The sequence below is a fragment of the Lolium rigidum genome, chromosome 1, assembly GCF_022539505.1.
Source record: "Lolium rigidum isolate FL_2022 chromosome 1, APGP_CSIRO_Lrig_0.1, whole genome shotgun sequence".
Taxonomy (NCBI): Eukaryota; Viridiplantae; Streptophyta; class Magnoliopsida; order Poales; family Poaceae; genus Lolium; species Lolium rigidum.
In genome coordinates, this window is record NC_061508.1 from 273,207,250 (window position 1) to 273,219,136 (window position 11,887).

At 45.2% G+C, this 11,887-nt stretch overlaps 1 non-coding gene across 1 annotated transcript; it reads right to left on the reverse strand.

Annotated features, from left to right (window-relative positions):
- Positions 1–270: 270 nt before the first annotated feature.
- Positions 271–344, reverse strand: TRNAV-UAC. The gene has a single exon. It is a non-coding gene; the product is annotated as a tRNA-Val (tRNA).
- Positions 345–11,887: the final 11,543 nt, after the last annotated feature.

An 11,887-nucleotide genomic window follows, 5' to 3' on the forward strand; every position in this document is an offset into this window, starting at 1 on the left:
TGGTCGATCGCATCATTCCTTCTAGCTGCCACGTACGGTCCTGTTAATACAAAACCAGCCTGTTCTTCAGTTTGGAAACAAAATTAAGCCGAATAAACAAAGAGTTAGTAAAAAAAAAATAGTTTTAGATATTAGAGTCGCGAGTGGCCTAATAACACGATGTCACAGGTTCGCGAGACCTGCATGGGCGAGTTATTTTTTCTTATTTTTTTATTTTTTTAATAACTCTCCGCGTCCTGTAGGTACAAAATACAGGATGAATAAAAAGTATGGTTTCGCCCGGAATTGAACCGGAGATCTTCAGGTGGTATGCCTGACGTGATAACCAACTACACCACGAAACTTTTTTTAAAATTGATATCCACAAACCCAATATGTCACTTCTTGGAATCGTTTGGCTAGACAGATACACACCTTTCGGGATATTTGTGAACCAAAATACAGCAAAGATTGTCCAATCTTCGACGAGTTCTCACATTGTATAAAGTTGATCAGTGAAAACTAACGGTTGAGGCATCGCGACATCCCTTCTCCTATTTTTCTGTTGGTCTCAACTCTCAAGCATCCCCAATAACTTCTTTTTCTGGCCCCAGCAGTTCACACCCTAATTCTCCTACTGAGAAGCTGGACTTAGTTGTTAATCTTCCTGATAATTTAGATAGTTGTTAATCTTCCTGATAATTTAGATGTTATCTCCCCATATCCCTTCAACCCCTGTTGGACTCAAAGGCATTCCCTCTGCTTTTGAGGACCACAGTGTCCTCTTGACAAAAGTCTCTGGATATGAGCGGGGCAAGCACCCAGGAAAAGAAGTCTCCCTGAATTGCCTCTTTGTGAATGTAAGAGGGATTAATGCCCCTGGTAGAAAAAGCTTTATCTTGGATACTATAGCAAAAACTCATGCTACTATCGTTGGTTTCCAAGAAACTAAAAATGAGGACTTCTCAGGTTCCTATCTAAAGTCCATTAGCAATAATAAAAACTTCAAAGGACATCATTCACCTGCTAAAGACACTGCGGGGGGCATTCTTGTAGGGGAGGATTTATATTTATTTGATATTGATTAGTTTGGAATTCTCCGTTTTCTGTGTTTTAACTCTTAAATCCACCGAAAACACTTTTAGGCTTATCACCGTATACGGTTCTCCCTACGAGTATGGCAAAGATAACTTCATCTCTAAATTACATAGTTTATTCGTTGATGATAGTATGCCCACTCTCATAGGTGGATATCAGCATTAGAAGAATAATGGTAATGTATGACCACAAATGGTGTGACAAGTTTAACACATGGATAGAGATTTAGAGTCTCTTAGAAATTAAAATGTCTAGCAGACAATTTACTTTGTATAATAATAAATATAATTTAGTAATTTTTACTATTGATAGAATCTTGTGTACTACTGATGTAGACAAACCTTTTCCTTTGAGCTCTTCTAAACTTCTCGCTAGACTGGGTACAGACCACACCCCATTCTTGCGGGATTCTAGTGTGGATCTGGCACAAAAATCTTATAGTTACAAATTCGAAAATTGGTGTCTTTTGAGGAAAGATTTTAGACCTTTAGTTGAAAAAATCCTGGAATGCTAGATATCTGGCAGGAAAAACTTAGGCGTTTTAGAAAATCCACAAGGGGTGGAGCTTTAACATAGAACCTGAGCTTAGGAAAAATAAAAGTAGTCTAATGGATGAATATGATGCCTTGGATGGAGCGGAAATGACAACTTAACTAAAGCCTCGGGTCGTCCCCCTCCTGGGCGACCTGGGGTGGCAAACCCTAGCCACCGCCGCCATCCTCCCCTCCCCCTCCCGCCCTCCTCGTCGTCCCCGGAGGCTGTCGCCGGCGAAGCCGGGCGCGGCCGGTGATGGGGGCGGCGGGTCTCCTCGCGTGATCCCTCCGTGCGGCGGATGGAGGCTAGCCTCCGCACGGGGGGATGGCCCCAGCCCGTGGAGGGTGTTGACGGCGCGGCCCCTCGTCGGGCGGCCGGTGATGGTGGCGGCGGTGTGGCCATGATCTGGGGGCTCGGCTCTCCTCTTCCTCACCGCGGCCTTCGGGCGGGTGGTGATGGGGGCGGCGGAGCGGACCCGGACCCTGGCGGCGCGATCCTGTCCTTCCGTCCTAGCCTCGGCATCGCCGGGCCAACGGTGATGGAGACGGATCTCGCACTGCTCCTTCTCAAGGTTTGGGACCACGGCACCAAGGGCGGCGGCCCTGGATGGCGGAGACGCCGTCGACCTGGTGGCAGGTGGCGGGCGTCTGGTGCCACTGACCGTGGCACCGCGGTGGTGGTCTTCTCTCTCGCCGGAGGAGATCGGCTAGTTGTGTGGCTAGCCGTGGCGGATCTCGGGATCCGTCACCTAGCCCCCGATGGCGAGGCTCAGCTGCCGGTGAAAGCCGGCCGAACTTCGGTCATGGCGGATGATGGCGGTGTGCATCGTCGTTACCTTGTTGAAGACATTGTCTCTGCAGCCTGCGTTTCTTCGCCTGGGCTACTCCGGTGGAAATCCTAGACCCGGGTCTCCCGGATCGGACGATGGCGGCCGCAACGCCGTTCTTCCTGTTGGGGGCATCGTTTTTGGAGCAGACAACGGATGGCGGTGGTGCTGAGGTGGAGCGGTGTGCTTTCGCTGTGTCGGCGTCGTCGAGTCGCTGTGGCATGGTGCAGTGGTGTCTCGGGACGGATACATTGTGATGGACTCGCGCAGGATGGTGGAGTCGTCTGGCGCCGTGCAGCATCGATAGCAGGCCTGGCATGGTCAATGCGATGATCTCTCTTGAAGATGGAGTCGAGGAAGACGGCGGTAGCAACTTCTATGGCTTAGGCGTTGGCGTATGTTGGGAGTCTGCTTCACTGGATGTGGTTCTCATCTGCTATTGGGCGGCCTGGGAAGGCATTTGGTTTTTGGTTGATGTGAGTTGGTGAATTGTTACCCCCTTCATCCCTCTGTAGGTTTAGTGAGGTGGCTTCGAGTTTGATCTTTTGTATTGCTCTTGTAAGGTGTTGTGAATAATCTAATAAAAAAGCCGTGTGCATCCCTTGGATGCAGAAGCTGGGGCGATTTTTCCCCCATTTCAAAAAAAAAATGATGCCTTGGACATTAAGGCTAGAACCTCTGAGCTTTCAGATGTTGAGCAATCTAGAATGAAGAATATTAGTGTAGAAATAAAATCTATCTAGCTCAAAGAGGAGACAAAAACTAGGAAACGCTCCAGAGATAAAGATATCTTGGAGGGTGACACAAAACATTGCATATTTCCATGCAGTGGCTAATCAAAGGAGAATTAAAACTTTTATCCACTCTCTAGATGGTGTAGATGGTCTTGTTACTGACATTAAAGAAATGTGAAACGTTACTTCTGATTACTACAAGGACCTGTTATAGAAAGAGAATAGGGAGGGATACACCTTTGTTGGTGATTTCTTCCTAGATTCAGAAAATGCCTCTAGTATAAATAATGATATGTTACAAACTCCCTTCAAAGCCGCATGCATCGATTGATGCAGAGGCTGGAGCATTGCCTCCATTTCAAAAAAAAAACTCCCCTCACCGAGGAAAAGGTCAAAAAAATATGTATCCGATTCTTACTCTGATGGAGTGGGGTGAATCTATCTGCAGTGGTTGAGATGCCCGCCATGACGCTGAACATGTAATCTCTCTCTCTCTCTCTCTCTCTCTCTCTCTCTCTCTCTGAAGCCCTGCGTGACAATGGCGAACCTAGGATTTTGCTAATGGGTATGCCACGCCAAAAAATAATGGACTTTTTTAGAAAATGAATTTTCAATTCAATTATCAATTATACAATTTTCATTGTAAAATGGTATAGGATAAATAAATAATATTTAATTCAAAGATTAATTAGAAAGTCGCATAAACCACCACACAAATAGTTCAAACACACTAATAATCTGAAATATTCATAAAAAGAAAATTACATTACTACTTATCTGGCCTACGCTTCCTTAAGGACATGAAAGTCTCGATTATATTATCTTCATCCACTTTCAAAGTTCTTCAATTATTTTCTTTCTAGTTTCTATTGCACAACATTGAATAATCTCCTTTTGTATCTTTAATCTAATTACGATGCAATTACCTGGAGCATTCTTCAAAACATACTTATGCACTTCTTCACTATATTCTGCAAGAAACTTCAAAAGTTCAAGAAAGTTCCCCTCTATTGCCAGACTCTTCACTTTCATCATGTCCTCGGAATGCCAGCCCTTGGTGCAAAAGAAACTTGATACATCTAAGTGAATATGTTGGCCTTATTTTGTGCTAATTAATTGATACCTTGGGATTTATGAAACCATTGTATGTCTCTTGAGCTGTGGTTGTGCATTAGAGCCCAAATGTTTCAAGAGTGTTTTATCTCCAATATTCCAGTTTCTCCATCTGTCAACAATAAATGTATCTGGCCCACTACCCTTCTTGAACAAGTAGCATACAAAGCAAAAAAAAGGATATCCTTCATGATACTATATTCAAACCAGTCATAATTATTAAGCCATACAAAATTGAATGAACGATCTCTATTCCTAATCTTCCTTTTTGGAAAAACATGTAACGAGGGGGTCCTCGGCAATGCCCACCGTTAGGGGCTTAGGGTTGACGGAATCCTGCAGGTTAGGATGAGACATCGGATACCAAACAAGCAAAGAGAGAGATTTACACAGGGCCCTCGATGAGGTAAAACTATTAATCCTGCTTGTCTGATCTTGATTACGGGTGAAATCGATTACAATGAGGCAGCCGATAGACTGCGTGGTGATGACCTCGCCGGGAGGCAAGGTTTCTAGGGTTTGATGTACGTGTGGGTGTATGCGATTGTCAAGGTAGGGATCCGTCAGGCCCTCTCCTGGTCTTTATATAGGAGGCCAGGTCTCGAGAGTCCTGCATGGATTCGACTAGATTACAATAAGATCTAATCTATCTTTTCTTTAATCGACAATTCCTTGCCTTGTTTGTCAAGAATCCGTCTCCTTCCATCTTTCCACTGCTGCAACCGACGTATTGGTCCATCTTGGGCTGCGGTAAATGTCGTGGGCCCCCAGTTGTGCTAGAGGAGATATATTAATGTCGGGTACCCGAAAGGTAATGCCCACATCAACATGTGCATATGGTTTGAATGCACCTTGAAGAATATATGCTCTGCGAATTGCATCTTGATCATTAACATGATAACTCTAAATGGGATACCTTTCACCTGGATCATGTGGAAGACGACTGATGTCATAGACCGACGGTGTCGGGGCTGTGGTGGGTATGTACATATGATTCACATAGTACATGGTAGCATGGTTGGGCCTAGGGTATGCCACGGCACACCCGGCATACCTGCTAGGTGTATGATGGTGACAAAGCATATCTGATCAGCTCGCCTCCCAGGTGGCCAGGTTCCATGCTACTTGATGGCGTGTAACTCACACGTTCGTTGGGAACCCCAAGAGGAAGGTATGATGCGCACAGCAGCAAGTTTTCCCTCAGAAAGAAACCAAGGTTTATCGAACCAGGAGGAGCCAAGAAGCACGTTGAAGGTTGATGGCGGCGGGATGTAGTGCGGCGCAACACCGGAGATTCCGGCGCCAACGTGGAACCTGCACAACACAACCAAAGTACTTTGCCCCAACGAAACAGTGAGGTTGTCAATCTCACCGGCTTGCTGTAACAAAGGATTAACCGTATTGTGTGGAAGATGATTGTTTGCGAGAGAAAACAATAAAACAAGTATTGCAAGCAGATTTGTATTTCAGTATTAAAGAATGGATCGGGGTCCACAGTTCACTAGAGGTGTCTCTCCCATAAGATAAAAGCATGTTGGGTGAACAAATTACAGTCGGGCAATTGACAAATAGAGAGGGCATAACAATGCACATACATGTCATGATAAGTACAGTGAGATTTAATTGGGCATTACGACAAAGTACATAGACCGCCATCCAACTGCATCTATGCCTAAAAAGTCCACCTTCAGGTTATCATCCGAACCCCTTCCAGTATTAAGTTGCAAAGCAACGGACAATTGCATTAAGTATGGTGCGTAATGTAATCAACAACTACATCCTTAGACATAGCGCCAATGTTTTATCCCTAGTGGCAACAAGCACAACACAACCTTAGAACTTTCTCACATCGTCCCAGGTGTCAATGCAGGCATGAACCCACTATCGAGCATAAATACTCCCTCTTGGAGTTAAGAGCAAAAACTTGGCCAGAGCCTCTACTAATAACGGAGAGCATGCAAGATCATAAACAACACATATGTAATAACTTGATAATTAACATAACATGGTATTCTCTATCCATCGGATCCCGACAAACACAACATAGAGTATTACAGATAGACGATCTTGATCATGTTAGGCAGCTCACAAGATCCAACAATGAAGCACAATGAGGAGAAGACAACCATCTAGCTACTGCTATGGACCCATAGTCCAGGGGTGAACTACTCACTCATCACTCTGGAGGCGACCATGGCGGTGTAGAGTCCTCCGGGAGATGAATCCCCTCTCCGGCAGGGTGCCGGAGGAGATCTCCGAATCCCCCGAGATGGGATTGGCGGCGGCGGCGTCTCAGTAAGGTTTTCCGTATCGTGGTTTTTTCGCCTCAGGGGTTTCGCGACGGAGACTTTAAGTAGGCGGAAGGGCAACGTGGGGGGCCACACGAGGGCCCCACACCACAGGTCGGCGCGGCCAAGGCCTGGGCCGCGCCGCCCTATGGTGGCGGCCCCTCGTGGCCCCACTTCGAGTCCTCTTCGGTCTTCCGGAAGCTTCGTGGCAAAATAGGACCCTGGGTCTTGATTTCGTCCAATTCCGAGAATATTTCGTTACTAGGATTTCTGAAACCAAAAACAGCAGAAAACAGCAACTGGCTCTTCGGCATCTTGTTAATAGGTTAGTTCCAGAAAATGCACGAATATGACATAAAGTGTGCATAAAACATGTAGGTATCATCAATAATATGGCATGGAACATAAGAAATTATCGATACGTCGGAGACGTATCAGCATCCCCAAGCTTAGTTCTGCTCGTCCCGAGCAGGTAAAACGATAACAAAGATAATTTCGAAGTGACATGCCATCATAACCTTGATCATACTATTTGTAAACATATGTAATGAATGCAGCGATCTAAACAATGGTAATGACATGAGTAAACAAGTGAATCATAAAGCAAAGACTTTTCATGAATAGTACTTCAAGACAAGCATCAATAAGTCTTGCATAAGAGTTAACTCATAAAGCAATAAATCAAAGTAAAGGTATTGAAGCAACACAAAGGAAGATTAAGTTTCAGCGGTTGCTTTCAACTTGTAACATGTATATCTCATGGATAATTGTCAACATAGAGTAATATAACAAGTGCAATATGCAAGTATGTAGGAATCAATGCACAGTTCACACAAGTGTTTGCTTCTTGAGGTGGAGAGAGATAGGTGAACTGACTCAACATAAAGTAAAAGAAGGGTCCTTCAAAGAGGAAAGCATCGATTGCTATATTTGTGCTAGAGCTTTTATTTTGAAAACATGAAACAATTTTGTCAACGGTAGTAATAAAGCATATGAGTTATGAAAATTATATCTTACAAGTTGCAAGCCTCATGCATAGTATACTAATAGTGCCCGCACCTTGTCCTAATTAGCTTGGACTACCGGATCTTTGCAATGCACATGTTTTAACCAAGTGTCACTGACAAGGTATTAACTTGTCAATGCCTATGGATTGTAGGCTAGGGTTTAGTTGGAAGTAGAGGGCAAGTAGATCTCGAAGGTTTCAGCCGAAAAGTACTCGACGATTATGAAAACTAGGGTTTGTAGACAATGATTCGATCATCTCTGCGTCCCTCGACTCCCCCTTATATAGGAGGTGGAGCCGAGGGATTCGTGCTGTACAAGTTACAAAGTCCGGGAAGGTTTCAAACTCATCCCGCAAGATTACAAATAAGACTTTTTATTACAACTCTAACTTTCCTTAATAATATCTTGGACTTCCGAATCTTCTTATTCTTCGAGTAGTGGGCCTTCAGAAAACCCCGGGTACTATCTTCGGCAGGCCCATTAGGGATGCCTATGTCAGTAGCCCCCGAGATTTTGCTTGAATCGTAGAGTCATGGAAAATCTCCACTGTTTATTTTTAGTCGACATCTTAAACCTTTCTATATTTCTTTGTATAAATTTTTATATTGTACAGGGATAATGGTAGTTGGGGCTAGTTCATCTGACGGATCAGGTACTAGTTAACTGCTCTAGTGGCAATCCGCAAAAACCTACTTCAAAATCACGTCCCTGGACATGATTTCGGGATACTGGTGTAAACTTCGACAGGTGCCGCTTAATGTCTTACCATTCTGTCGAGTCCCAGTCATATTTATCGAGTACCTAACGCGTCCGTTAGGATTTTTCTTCGTATCTGTTGATACGGATAAAAGTAGCAAACCGACGTCAGAGACGGCGCCACGCCTCACAGAATTGATCTGGGGTCTTACCTTCGCAAAGTTTTGCGGCATTCAGAAATTGATCGCAACTTCGGCGTTCTGAGAATATATTGTCGAGTGCTTATTCGGCTGATGGAATGGCACATTTTATCGAGTCACGGATGACTTATATTGCTCTCCCGATGGGAGTATATGCAGAGTTATTTGTAACTCGAAATATACTCTCTTTCTTTTTTATAATTTCATCGGGCACGCGAACAGCGTTCCCGATGGGAGTAGCCCCCGAGGCTACAGCCAAGGACTTGTGCTTGGTTGTAGGCTCCACGTTGTTATGCCGCTATATTTTCTTTCTTTTTCGAAGTTTTATAATTTCTCGGGTGCGCGAACAGCGCTCCCGATGGGAGTAGCCCCCGAGGCTATGAACAAATACCTGTATTTGATCATAGGCTCACACCATTTCCATCTTGTCTTTATTGAACTCTTCACATTTCCAAAGTAGCCCCCGAGCATTTGTTCAAAAACTTGTATTTGATCAAAAGCTCTCCAATACTTTTTTTATGTCGCCTTTTGATGCAGCTTGTCAAGCCGAATTTTTCTTCTGTCAAGGTGACGTTAATGCTGACGATAGCCACGATTGCTAGTCAAAAATTTGCTTTAAATCTTGTCCCACTGCCATGCGGGCCCAATTGATCCACTATCTTGACACGTCGTACAAGTGGGGGACACACGTCCTCCGCTTTTTCTGGTGGACACACCGTAACTTCTCCAGGGTGAAATTACTTTTTTACCCCTGTTCTACGTGGACATCATCTGCCGCACACTTTTTCCATCCAACGGTACACCGCTTCGACGCACCTCTATATAAGATCCCCTTCTTCTTCCTCGAGCACTTTCGCTCGCGCCGCTCTCTTGCTCTCCTCTGCAAAAATCTCCTCTTGCGCCCCATAGTTCCCTGAGCTCTACTTCCTTCGAGCTGTACTCCTGCGCCATTGTTGATGCCACCGCGTCGTTTGACCAGACACAGAACGCCGGAATCTTCCATGGCCGCCGCGGATCTTGGGACGGTGGAGTGGGGAAAGATCAAAGATTTCCACTCAGGATCTCAACCTCTTGAAGAAACTAGGGATCAGCAAGAAGCCCAAAGCACTTTGCTTCCCTAGCGAAGAAAGTTACCCAGCCCCTCCAATGGGGTACCGGGTAAGTTTTGTCGACCATCTCATCCGTGGTTTGTCCGCCCCCATTCATCCTTTCCTCCGTGGATTACTTTTTGTCTACGGTCTTCAACTTCACCACCTCACGCCGAACTCGATCCTCCACATTTCTATTTTCATCACTCTCTGTGAAGCCTTCCTTGGCGTCTCGCCCAATTGGGCGCTATGGAAGCGCATTTTATTTTTTCGCCGCAATGGCTCTCCCAATGTCGCCTATAATGTAGGCGGCGTTGTTATTTCTGTCCGCCCCACAGTTGACTACTTCGACGTCAAACTCCCTGACTCCGTTCAAGGGTGGCGTAAGAAGTGGTTGTATATTCAGGAAGAGAACCATGGATGCGCGCGAAGACAACATCCCTCCATTTGATGGTGCCGAGAAAATTCTTCGTCGCCGTTCTCGGGATGCGAGAGGCCACCGAAGAAGAAAGAGCTTCGACGGAGGCCTTGATGACTCGCATCCATGAGTTGCAAAATACTCGTGGCAAAGAATTGTCGGGTATCCGGATTACGGTGTATTTTCTTAAGAGTAGAGTGCAGCCTCTTCGAGCTCGCAAATTTCCTCTCTGGAAGTACACTGGCGACGAAGACGTAGATCGACTGTCAGCGGATTTGGAAGTTAAGGACTTGGAAAAGCTTGTCCGAAAAATTTCCTCCCTCAGCAAAAAGGATTCTGTCCCTTCTTCTTGCCGCGTAAAACCGTTCAGTGCTAACAATGCGCTTCCCAAGGTAAGCTTTGTCGATTCCTTTATTGCTGTCTTGCTATCTTTTTATAAATCCTTTGTTGACATCTTCCCTCATTTTTATATAGAATCATCCAAATCTTGTCTCGCTTCCTCCCCTTCCTGAAGGTGGAGATGTCGAGGAAAGGGTCGTTGTTGCCGATGACAACCAGGAGGCCCCCTCTTTTGTGAATGAACCCGCAGATTCTCGAAAATCTGCGGGATCCGTTGAAAAGGATGCTGCCTCTGAAGGTACTGTATCAGCACAATCTCCTCCTCCTGCTGTTTCTCCAAAGAACAAAAGGAAAAGGAGTGATGTCGAAGATTCCGGGACCTCCAAACCCGAAGAAGCTGCTCCATCACCGCGAAAAGCAGCTTATGATCCATATCTCGAGAGTCTCATCAGTTCGTGAGTTCCCTGTCTCTCTTTTTATTTTTATGCTCGAAGAATTTTGTCTGTCTTGCTTTTTATGCTGCCACCCTTTTTCCACAGTGATGATGATGAAGAAACACCAACTTTGGATGTGGCTGCTCGAACGAGTACGTCACATACTCTAGTTGTTTCGGAACCGCCAGTTGAAGGAGAAGAATCCTCGCCTCCTCAACAAAACGTCGGCGCGTCTACTCCTCCTTCAAGCCCCCTTGTCCCTTCGCCAAAAAGGGCAAGGACTGAAGCAATTCCGGAACCGAGTCTCCAATTGGGTAGCTCTTCTAACCCTCTCTTGGATGATGTAAGTTCTCAATACTCTTGTCACTGTCTGTACTTTCTCTGTTTGCTTCTGTATGCCATTATATTTTCCTCATACCGAAATTTTCTTTCTTTGTCCCTTTCTTTTCTTAACAGCCCATGATCAAAGAGCTTATTCGCATCGGTGCTCAATTCATTGGGTATCGTGAATATGCCAACAAAACTGAAGGTGATGCCCTGCTGCTTTCTTTTTTACCATTACTCTGTTACTCCTTTGTTGTCGATATTTTAACGAAATTTAATCTTTCTTGGCAGAAAAACTGGCGGCTGTCAACGAGCGTGCCAATACACTTGCTCAAAAATTAGAGCAAAGTGAAGAGGCTCGTAAGAAGGCCGAATTAGATGCTGTTCAAGCTAGAGCAGAGGCTGACAAGGCCAAGACTGATGCTGCTGGTGTCGAAGATCTTAGGAAGAGACTTCACACTGCCGAGACTTCGCTGAGCGAGCATATAGCTGCACAATCTGCTCGCGAGGAAGCGATCCTTAAGCGTATAATGACGCAAAATCGCCGCTTTGTCAGTAAGTATCTGAACCACTTCATATCCTTTGTATTTTCTTCTCTGCATTCATTTGTTGCTCAATAAGTTTCTTCCTTGACAGATAGAACAGCTCAAGAGTTTGAACTTGAGGATCCCGACAATGATCCTCTTCTTGACGCCGTTTCATTCCTCGAGTTTCATGGGACAGAGGCACGCGAGGGCATTGATCAGGCTAAAGCAGGGCTGTCGCGGCTCTTTCCCTATTTCTTCCCAAAGAAAAAGGAACCCGCAAC